The sequence below is a fragment of the Myotis lucifugus genome, unplaced genomic scaffold (assembly GCF_000147115.1).
Source record: "Myotis lucifugus unplaced genomic scaffold, Myoluc2.0 scaffold_1116, whole genome shotgun sequence".
Lineage (NCBI taxonomy): Eukaryota > Metazoa > Chordata > Mammalia > Chiroptera > Vespertilionidae > Myotis > Myotis lucifugus.
This window is the reverse complement of record NW_005872164.1, coordinates 47,119-58,997: the sequence shown is the minus strand read 5'-3', so window position 1 is coordinate 58,997 and position 11,879 is coordinate 47,119. Positions and strand designations below refer to the sequence as shown.

Genomic DNA, 11,879 nt, shown 5'->3' with positions numbered 1-11,879 from the left:
ATGATCAGTGACGAGAGACAGACAAGGGAAGGGGTGACCTGTTTTCACAGATCCTCACTCAGATGCCCGCCTGGCTGCGTTCCTTGGGAGCTTAGGTTCGTTGTAGCTAAGGTGCACCCGTATAAACCCCGGGCCTGGTCACCTCCACATGGGGGTGAGTCACCGTTATGCCATATGACGAATCACGGAACCACAGGTTGGGGCCCACTCGGACTCCGTAACCGAAGTCGTGGAGCCACATAAAGGAGAGGAGAGGGCAGGCCCCCTCCCTCCACATTCACACACTTTCACCAGACATTCACTCAGAGTTTAAACAATCCACCCAGTTCCTAACAAATTCCCAATTCCTGAGGGAGCTCTATAGCTTCCCGGGAGGTGATCAAGCTCCCCTTCCACTCACCGGAGTGGGCCTGACTGATAGGGGGTCGACAAAGATGACTGACCCTATCCCATCTGACAAAGACAAAGACAAAGACAACAAAGAACAAAGACAAAATAAATCTTGCTCCTTGAAGTCCTGAAAATTTTCAAAAAACATTGCAGCAGGGTGTACACAGAAGCAGACAACTTTTTGACAACAAATACCAAGAACAAATACCAGACAGACAAACCCAGTGCAGCCTACAGCCGCACGAACCAGGGACCCTGGCCACCATCGTGGCCGCGGGTCAGGACCAGGAGTACCGCTGCATCCAGCCCTCCGTATAGGTCCTTCCGTGGGACGTCCCAATTCCTGTTTAACGACCGGTCCCTTACCTCTCTCGAGAGTCCAGGTGGCTCGGTTTCCGAATTGAAAGTTTTGGGTGGACTGGATGCCTCCTTGGTAATCGTTCTCCACAGGTGGGTATCTCGCTGAGTGCCCAGCGACAACTGGGGGAGAGCCTCCTGCCTTGAATAGGGGGTCCCTCTCCTCCCTGCTGGGGGAGAGCCTCCTGCCCTAAACAAGGGGTCCCTCTCACCCCTTCCAAGGGAGAGCCTCCTGCCTTAAATAGGGGGTCCCTCTCCTCCCTACCGGGGGAGAGCCTCCAGCCCTAAATAAGGGGTCCCTCTCCTCCCTGCCGGGTATCTCGCTGCGGGCCTCCAAATGTTATGGGTTGGCTCAACGAGATAGACCACCGACTCAGAATTTAAATTTGAAAGCCGTTTATTAAGCTGGCCAGCTGACCACAGCCCGTACCTTCCCCCTCTGGGAAGCCTCGCGGCATGTGGCAAAGAGCAAGTGTGCATTATGATTTTTATAGCAAAACAGTGTTACCTTAGAAGCTCACAGAAAGTTCATAAGCACAAAGGGGGGGGGGTGAACAGAGTCACACCTGACTGGTCTAAGACAATCTAGCAATTTTTCTTCCATGGTTCCTAACCCTGCAACCCCCCTCCATACGTCAGTCCCTCCTCCCAGCACATACACAATCCTCATATCCTGGCAACACAATCCTTCTCCATACGTCAGTCCCCCCTCCCAGCACATTATGTAACATTCTGTAACCCTTCCATGGCGCAGTCCCTCACCCTAGCACATGGGTGTTAAAGGGCAGTAGTTTTCCATGTGCCTGCGTTGGCTTGGACACCTTGGAGTACAGGAGGCTGACGGGCTCCACGGCCATGATGGTGAGCGCCTGTGAGAAAGCCACAGTCAGAGCTTCCTCCGGTGGGCCTGTGACCTTCTTAGCCAGATCCATCCACACCTCGATGGGAGCTGGGGGCTGTGTTTCCCGACGCCTTGGACCCTTTAGGCCACCTGGATGCACCTTCTGAATGGCTTCCCGGGCCACAGGGTTCTTGAGCTGCTGGAGGAAATCCCGAATCTCGGCCTCGCGCCGGCCCCGGGCAGCTCCCCGGCCAGCTCAGCGACGTCCGGCTCCGGTGGCCACGCCGCGTCTGCAGTAGTCGGAGCAGCTGCGGCTTCTGGAGGGCGCTCCAGACAGCGCCGCGGGCCACGTCGCCCCCATAACGCGCCCCGAGGGGGGGTGGGTGGGGGCAGCCTTGGTGGAGGCTTCATGCTGGCGAAGGCGGAGTTGGCGGGCCAGCCCCGCCCCTGGGGGCGGGGTTACGGAGCCCGCTGGGGCCCGCAAAGCACTAAAGTTGCTTTTTTGGGGGGGGATTTTTAAAATTCAAGTTTTATTATTTTTTTGTCACCATAGTAAATAATTCCTAGAGCGGGTCACTTCAACAGTACCCGGGAACCTCCTCAAACACCCCATTCCCCACACATGACTGTTACAGAGCGAGTCCCCCAGAGACAGACCACCGACTCATAGATGGTTTGAGCAAGCAAGCGTTTATTGAATTACAGATCCGGATCTGGTGTAACTGACACCGCAGCAGGCAATCGCCGGGCAAAGGGCGAAGGGGCAGTCCCTCCTTTTATCACCCCTCCCGACCTTGACTGTCCCCCGAGCGAGGGCCAGGCGGAATTCCTGGGATTTTGCTAAAGCTATTCTTCTCCCTGACAGGCTTTGCTCAGCTTCCTTCTTTCCCCAGATGCCTCCTGTGATTTGGACATGTTTTTCAAGTCTGGTCTGCCCCTATGTCTGATTCAAGTTACAAGCTATGTTCAATACCTGTCCACCCTGGTTGAGCCCCCCACCCTACGATTTCTATCTCAGTGACATTTAAGGAGGAAGCAGTACAAAAGGCAGTAAATCTTTCAAATCTGAAAAGCCAGGCTTTGGATTTTTGGAGTGGGTTTAATCAGGCAAATTTATCATCATTCATTAGTCAGAACATTAGTCAGAACAAGCAGTAATAATAATAATAATAATAATAATAATAAAGCAGTTCTCAACTCCTATGTAAGGATTCGGGCCTCAACTACTACAGGACTCTTGGAAGTGGTGGGCTCACTTCAGCTCAGAGCGAAATGCTTAGGTATTACCGGCTTTCTGAAAGATTCGAGACAGAAAGGTAATAAAACAGTGGCATCCAGTGCTAACCACCTCAAAATGTTTGCAAAAGTGAGAAGGCCAAACCAGTTCCTTCTGTCATGTGGATCCCTTGAGGAGTCATCAGTGGCCCATGAAGACCTTTCCTAGCCACAAGGCATAAATATATAAAAACACACATTGGTAGGTTTCTAAATCTGACAGTGCTCTCTCAAACACAGCTCTGCTCAGTGGCTTTATTATTGCGCCTCTGCAACAAAACGGTGCCGCCGGTGGGTGACGAGTGACCTCAGGATCCCCAGAAGGAGGAAATCAGAAAGCCCTTGGGGACAGGAACCTCCTTGCGCTGCAAACATTCCTCCAAGAACCTCTTGAGGCGTATGAAGGACCCCATCTGTCCCGGGCTTGTAATGGCTTCAATCCTGGGGCAGTAGTCCTCTTTGATGAGAAGCATCATCTTTCAGAACTGGGCCTGATACTGCTTCATGAGGGCATTCCCACACACCTCTAAGAAGTCCAAGAGGAGGGTGGCCGTCACGTCCGGCAGGGGCTCCGTGTTTAGTATCTGTGCCAACCAGCGCCAGCCATGGTTTAAGCCATGAGGGTGAACCTCTTGTTGAGTTCCATATGGCCACCGGAGCTGGATGATGGCAGCATAGAGACGCATCATCCCGGACATGCGTTTCAGAAAGCAGTCCTGCTGCTCCACCTTGGAATCCTTCACTTGGTAGCCAAGCATTCTTTGATAGTCTTCCAAAGCCATTCCCTCCCTGAAAGCCGGGTAGAGAGGGACAGAGTACGGACAATTCTTGTGCAGATGAGCCAAGATGAGGTCCCCCACCCTCGGGTGCAGCTCCCAGAACCCAGACGCTATGGCGGCAATGGGGAACGCAGCTTCATGGTGAGAGGCCACCTCCTCCTCTCCTTGTTTCACAAATTTCTCTGCCAGTTTGTACTGGACAAAGTCCAGGCCCCGTGGATTCAGTGTGACGGACACAGAGCGCCCACCAGATGGAACGGGTTTTCCAGAGAGCAGGTTGTGGATCTTGTCAAAGATCTCCTTCAGCTGGGAGCCTGCGCTGGTGGAGATCTGGCTTACTGGGATAGTGGCTGCCTTCCGGAGGTCCATCTTTATTGGCCCAGACACGTGACCTTGAAGTGGCTCCTTATCCTGTACAAATGATTGCCAGGAAAGTCTATGGCCAATGAAACAAGCAAATGTGCCTTTTGCACCTTTAACTCGCTCTCTTAAATGAGCTCTGCCCTGGCCTGGAGACAGTGATGCTGGGCTTACCCATCCTCTTCATCAGACTAAACATTTCCCCAGGGTTTGGTGATTAAATCAGCAGAACCCATTGCTTCCAAGATAAGCTCCTGAGGATGTGATACCAACACTCACCCCGGATAATTCCAATTGGTATGTGTGGCGGGGCACTGGCATCAGCAGCAAGCATCCCTGCTAAAACAGCCCGACAATTAATTTGCTATCTTATGGCTCAAATGCTGACACACGAATGTAACCGGGCTCCAGTGGCAACAGGAAAAGCATCGACAGTGAAAATCCCTTTGCCTTCACCAGGTCCTGGAAACACGGAGCACCCCAAGGTGACTTCGGATCAATTTCCTAGTCTTTCTGAATTCCCATAGGGTGTTGGGAACAGGAAATGAGGTCAGGTTTGGGACAGTGTTCTTATGGATTAATATTAATATCCCAAGTGAAACTTGGCAGCGAGGCCCCTGCCTACCTCCCAGGGCTGCCGGAGCTGCTCTGAGGACCGCACATGTCCAGTGTGGAGTGACGCTCACCAAGAGCCCCAGTGGCCCAAAGCATGTCCCCTCTCAAAGGCAGAGTTCTCCACTGGGGACATCAGTGTGACAGCAGGCAGACAGCACTTAGGTGAGGGGGCCTCTGAGGTCCTGTGTCCCCTGCTGGGGGCACCAGCTCCGAGTGGGTGGAAAGAGGGACTAAAAAGGCATCTGACCAAAGGGTTGAGGAGGGAGGCCTGGATCCCATTAAACTTCGTTTTGGCTTCTCCTGGAAACCATTGCCTGGCCGCATCTCCTGCTCCACCCTCCGGGGGCCCATCCAGCTGTGGGAGGCAGGCAGCCATACAGCACAAGAGCTGGGCGGCTCTAAGGAGAGGGGGCTGTGTGTCCACACCCACTCCCCATGCTCACACGGTTCTCCGTAGCCGCTGCCGGGGGCATGGATGGGAGCACTGGGCTGGGACAGCCCGGCGGCGTGACTTTGGGTGAATCACTTTCCCTCTCTGGGACTTTTTGTCTCAAATCACTGGTCCCTGCAGTCCTCCCAAACTCTGGCAGCAGTGGGAGGTGGGGAGTGGTGAAGGGGCAGAGTGCTGGGGACAAGAACCAGGGCACAGGGATGGCCTGCTGGACCGCAGACTAGACTGTAAGCTCCTTCAGGTGGGGCACGGACGCATCCCTGCTGCCGGGCACAGGGCTGGCACAGCAGGGGTCTGTCAACCATTGACGACCGAGACAAGACCCTGCTTCAAGCAATCTCTGCTGCAGAGCCCACTTGTTTCCATTCTGACTAGATGCCTGGAATCCCACCATTAGAGTCACTGCTCTGGAACTTAAGGCTTCTCAGCGGTCCAGAGATCCCTGGGGAGTTTTAGGAGTCACAGCACCCGCCCCCATTGGCCACAAGGTCATCATGTGAAAACAAGTCCATTCATCTACTCACTCACTCAGTCAACAGTCCTGGGCACCGTGCCAGCCCTGAGGCAACAACAAGGACCAAGAAGCCCAAATTCACATGGTCATAAGCCATTAATTGGCCTGCCATGTGGTGAATGACAGATATGCAATGGGTAGTATGGAGGCACCAAAGAGGGACATTTAGCCCGACCTGAAGGCGGGGAAGGAGACAGTAGCCAAGAGTTCCCAGGTGCGGCTTGGCCAGTGGAGAGGGAAGAGTGACCTGAGAGAAAGGCGGGGTGTGAGCAGAGGCGTGGAGGGGAGGAGCAGTGCTTCGGGGAAAGACAAACAGTTCAGTTACTGGAGGAGAACGTGGGCAGGAGCGGAGGCTGGAGGTAGAGGGGGCTGGGCACACACAGGGCCTTCTCGGGGCTGGAGTCTTGTCCTGGGCTCTGGAGCCAGTGCAGGGCTTCCAGGGGGTCAGGCCTGTGTCCTGGGCCGTTCATTCTGCCAGTGCAGCCCGAGCCTGGGAAGCAGGGAGAGGCTTAGTCCTGGGAGAATTGGAAAATTGAGTCAGGTTGTGCCAAAGGGATTGGGGAGGAGGTGGGAAAACGGAACCTTCTGGTGGTAATGATGGTTAGATGTGGAGGCTGAGGGAGAGAGAAGAGTCCACAGTAACCCACCTGCCTCACCCCCGAGCATTACCTTTTTTTCATCAAACACTTACTGAGAATTTACTAATTGTCTGGCGCTGTTCTAAGTGACTTCCACATGTTTATTCACTTAATCCTTACAACCACTCTACAAGGGGACTGTTCTGTTATCATCCCCAATTCACAGATGAGGAGGTTTGAGGCACAGAGAGGCTAAGTAACTTAGGCCACACAGGTAATAAATGGCACAGTGAAAATTTGAGCCTGGCTGGCGTGGCTCAGTGGCTGAGCATTGACCTATGAACCAGGAGGCCCTCATTCAATTCCTGGGTGGGGCTCATGCCCAGGTTGCAGGCTCCATCTTTCATGGTGGGGCATGCAGGAGGCAGCCGATCAATGATTATCTCTCATCATTGATCTTTCTCTCTCTCTTGATCGCTCTCCCTTCTCTGAAATCAATAAAAATGTGTTACAAAAAAAAGACTTGAACCCAGGCCTGCTGGCTCCAGAGTCTCTGCATTTACCACTGCAGAGGTCGCACCTGAGCCCTGTGCCCCCTCAATGCCCAGCTGCTTCCAGAAATGTTGCCCCACTGAGGCCCATCTCTGCAGGCAAAGCAGCACCCAGCCTGCGTAGCCCCAGCCTCAGCCAGCAAGACTGGGGGCCATTAAGGATCTGCAGATGGGGAAACTGGGACCCAACGTTGAACTCAGGGGCTCAGGCAGAGTTGTTGGGAGAGCTGGTACCAGGCTCCTGGTTTGTGTCTGCAGCCCCTGGTTGCTCCGGCCGGCAGGGCCTGAATAGAGGTGCTGTGTGTGTCTGTAGAGCCCCTCCAAGATCTTTCTCCTGTGTCCTTCTGTCTGGCACCCAAATACTTTTTCTTAGATAGCCGAGGCAGAAGTGGAAAAAGATACCTTTATAACATTTTAATACATTATATTAGAGGTCATGGTGGTACTGTTTTATCCACAGCGTCTACAGGAATTGCTGCAAATTTAACTTCCTTTCAGTGTGTACATATCCATGCACCAGACCACTAGCCCATATATAATCAGCCAACTGGCAAGGGGGCTCGGAGCAGGATTTCCAAGGTGACTGAATGTGCCGGAAGCCAGTCGATCCTTGCTTCTTGATACAGTTGCTGCATGGAAGAAATGTCTGCACAGCATATGTTTCAAGGGACCTGGTGTATGTGGCATACTTTTATTAATATGTTTGCTCCCATTCTTGGTGCTATGTGTTTTAACCAAGGTCACCTCTCTGAGAAAGGTTGTTTCCCCACATAGGGATTTTTCCCTGAAGTTAGGGAGATAATAAAATTCCTTAACTAAGTGCCAAGTGGGTAGTTAATCTCTTTAACTAAGATCAATCACCCTTAAGCTTCATAATCTTAACTCCCTGGAATGGAGATAAGAAATGCTCTAACCTTTGGAATAGAAATTGATAAGATTAAAATCAACTGGTATAAATACAGATGTAACAAGACAATAAGACACAGAACCTGGCTGGAGGTCCTGGCGAGAACCTGGCTAGAGAACCTGGCTAGGCTGCTGATCAACTGAACGCTGCCTCCGTGTCATTCCTTCTTTGCTGACTCTGTCCACAAATTTGGGGACCGCTGGACCTGCTGGGGCTGGACCCCAACAATTGGCACCCACTCCCGTGGGGCACATGCCCAGAGGCCAGCCCCCAGCTATTTTCCTCCGTGGCAGCGGCAGTGAGAGGAAGGGCTTGGGAGCTCCAGTTCCGCCTGTGTGTCTGAGTGGACAAAATGGTGAAGATTGCCAAGACTCACGAAGATATCGAAGCACAGATTCGAGAAATTCAAGGGAAGAAAGTAGCTCTTGATGAAGCTCAAGGAGTGGGCCTTGATTCTACAGGTTATTATGACCAGGAAATATATGGTGGAAGTGACAGCAGATTTGCTGGGTATGTGACATCAATTGCTGCAACTGAACTTGAAGATGATGAGGATGACTACTCATCATCTACAAGTTTGCTTGGTCAGAAGAAACCAGGATATCATGCCCCTGTGGCATTGCTTAATGATATACCACAGTCAATGGAACAGTATGATCCATTTGCTGAGCACTGACGTCCAAAGATTGCTGACCGGGAAGATAAATACAAAAAGCACAGGCGGGCCAAGATAATTTCCCCAGAGCGTCTTGATCCTTTTGCAGATGGAGAGAAGACCCCTGACCCTAAAATGAATGCTAGAACTTATATGGATGTAATGCGAGAGCAGCATTTGACTAAAGAAGAGAGAGACATTAGGCAACAACTAGCAGAAAAAGCTAAAGCTGGAGAACTGAAAGTCGTCAATGGAGCAGCAGCGTCCCAGCCTCCCTCAAAACGAAAACGCCGTTGGGATCAAACAGCTGATCAGACTCCTGGTGCCACTCCCAGAAAGCTGCCATGTTGGGATCAAGCAGAGACCCCTGGACATACCTGTTCCTTAAGATGGGATGAGACACCAGGCAGTGCAAAGGGAAGTGAGACTCCTAGAGCAACCCCACGCTCAAAAATATGGGATCCTACACCAAGTCACACACCTGCGGAAGCTGCTACTCCTGGACGCGGGGATACACCAGGCCATGCAACACCAGGCCATGGAGGCGCAACTTCCAGTGCTCATAAAAACCGATGGGATGAGACCCCCAAGACAGAAAGAGATACTCCTGGGCATGGAAGTGGATGGGCTGAGACGCCTCAAACAGATCGAGGTGGAGATTCCATTGGTGAAACACCCACTCCTGGAGCCAGTAAAAGGAAATCACGTTGGGACGAAACACCAGCCAGTCAGATGGGTGGAAGCACTCCTGTTCTGACCCCTGGTAAAACACCACTTGTCACACCAGCCATGAACATGGCTACCCCTACTCCAGGTCACATAATGAGTATGACTCCTGAACAGCTTCAGGCTTGGCGTTGGGAGAGAGAAATTGCTGAGAGAAATCGCTCACTTTCTGATGACGACTTAGATGCCATGTTTCCAGAAGGATATAAGGTACTTCCTCCTCCAGCTGGTTATGCCCCTATTCGAACTCCAGCTCGAAAGCTCACAGCCACTCCAACACCTCTGGGTGGTATGACTGGTTTCCACATGCAAACTGAAGACAGAACTATGCAAAGTGTCAACAACCAACCACCTGGAAATCTTCCCTTTTTAAAACCTGACGACATTCAGTACTTTGATAAACTTTTGGTTGATGTTGATGAATCAACACTTAGTCCAGAAGAGCAAAAAGAGAGAAAAATTATGAAGTTGCTTTTAAAAATTAAGAATGGTACACCCCCAATGAGAAAGGCTGCCTTGCATCAGATTACCGATAAAACTCGTGAATTTGTAGCTGGTCGTTTGCTTAATCAGATCCTCCCTCTGCTGATGTCACCTACACTTGAGGATCAAGAACGTCATTTGCTTGTCAAAGTTATTGATAGAATATTATACAACTTGATGACTTACTTTGACCCTATGTGCATAAGATCCTTGTGGTCATTGAACCATTGCTGATTGATGAAGATTACTATGCTAGAGTGGAAGGCCGAGAGCTTATTTCTAATTTGGCAAAGGCTGCTGGTCTGGCTACTATGATCTCCACCATGAGACCCGATATAGACAATATGGATGAATATGTTCGTAACACAATAGCTAGAGCTTTTGCTGTTGTAGTTCTGCCCTGGGCATTTCTTCACTATTGCCCTTCTTAAAAGCTGTGTGCAAAAGCAAGAAGTCCTGGCAAGCGAGACACACTGGTATTAAGATTGTACAGCAGATAGCTATTCTGGTGGGCTGTACCATCTTGCCACATCTGAGAAGTTTAGTTGAAATCATTGAACACAGTCTTGTGGATGAGCAGCAGAAAGTTCGGATCATTAGTGCATTGGCCATCGCGACCTTGGCTGAAGCAGCAACTCCTTATGGTATTGAATCTTTTGATTCTGTGTTGAAGCCTCTATGGAAGGGTATCCGCCAATACAGAGGAAGGGGTCTGGCTGCCTTCTTAAAGGCTATTGGGTATCTGACTCCTCTCATGGATGCAGAATATGCCAACTACTATACTAGAGAAGTGATGCTAATCCTTATTCGAGAATTCCAATCTCCTGATGAAGAAATGAAGACAGTGTGCTGAAGGTGGTAAATCAGTGCTGTGGAACGGATGGTGTAGAAGCAAACTACATTAAAATAGAGATTCTTCTTCCCTTTTTAAAACATTTATGGCAACACAGAATGGCTTTAGATAGAAATTATCGACAGCTAGTTGGTACTACGGTGGAGTTGGCTAACAAAGTAGGAGCAGCAGAAATTATATCCAGGATCATGGATGATCTGAGAGATGAAGCTGAACAGTACAGAAAAATGGTGATGGAAACAATTGAGAAGATTATGGGCAACTTGGGAGCAGCAGGTATTGATCACAAACTTGAAGAACAGCTGATTGATGGCATTCTTTATGCTTTTCAAGAACAGACTACAGAGGACTCAGTTATGTTGAACGGATTTGGCACAGTGGTCAATGCACTTGGCACACGGGTGAAACCTTGCTTGCCTCAGATCTGTGGTACAGTTTTGTGGTGTTTAAATAACAAGTCCGCAAAAGTAAGGCAACAGGCGGCTGACTTGATCTCTAGAACTGCTGTTGTTATGAAGACTTGCCAAGAGGAAAAATTGATGGGGCACTTGGGTGTTATTTTGTATGAGTATTTGGGTGAAGAGTACCCTGAAGTACTGGGCAGCATTCTTGGAGCACTGAAGGCCATTGTGAATGTAATAGGTATGCATAAGATGACTCCACCAATTAAAGATCTGCTGCCTAGACTCACTCCCATCTTAAAGAACAGGCATGAAAAAGTGCAAGAGAATTGTACTGATCTTGTTGGGCGTATTGCTGACAGGGGAGCTGAATACGTGTCAGCAAGGGAGTGGATGAGGATTTGCTTTGAGCTTTTGGAGCTCTTAAAAGCTCACAAAAAGGCTATTCGTAGAGCCACAGTCAACACATTTGGTTATATTGCAAAGGCCATCGGCCCTCATGATGTGTTGGCTACACTTTTAAACAACCTCAAAGTCCAGGAAAGGCAGAACAGAGTGTGTACCACTGTAGCAATAGCTATCGTCGCTGAAACGTGTTCACCCTTCACAGTGCTCCCTGCCTTAATGAACGAATACAGAGTTCCTGAACTCAATGTTCACAACGGAGTGTTAAAGTCCCTTTCCTTCTTGTTCGAATACATCGGCAAAATGGGCAAGGACTACATTTGTGCTTTCACACCATTACTTGAAGATGCCCTAATGGATAGGGACCTTTTACACAGACAGACGGCTTGTGCGGTGGTGCAACACATGGCACTGGAGGTTTATGGATTTGGTTGTGAAGATTCGATGAATCACTTGTTGAACTATGTATGGCCCAATGTGTTTGAGACATCTCCCCATGTAATTCAGGCAGTGATGGGAGCCCTGGAGGGCTTGAGAGTTGCTATTGGGCCACGTAGAATGTTGCAGTATTGTTTACAGGGCTTGTTTCACCCAGCCCGGAAGGTCAGAGATGTGTATTGGAAAATTTACAACTCCATCTACATTGGTTCACAGGATGCTCTCATAGCACATTACCCAAGAATCTATAATGATGATAAGAACACCTATATTCGTTATGAACTTGATTATATCTTATAA

At 50.1% G+C, this 11,879-nt stretch overlaps 1 pseudogene; it reads left to right on the top strand.

The window, feature by feature from the left end:
• The first annotated feature begins 7,970 nt into the window (after window positions 1-7,970).
• LOC102442545 lies at window positions 7,971-11,879 on the top strand (annotated as a pseudogene).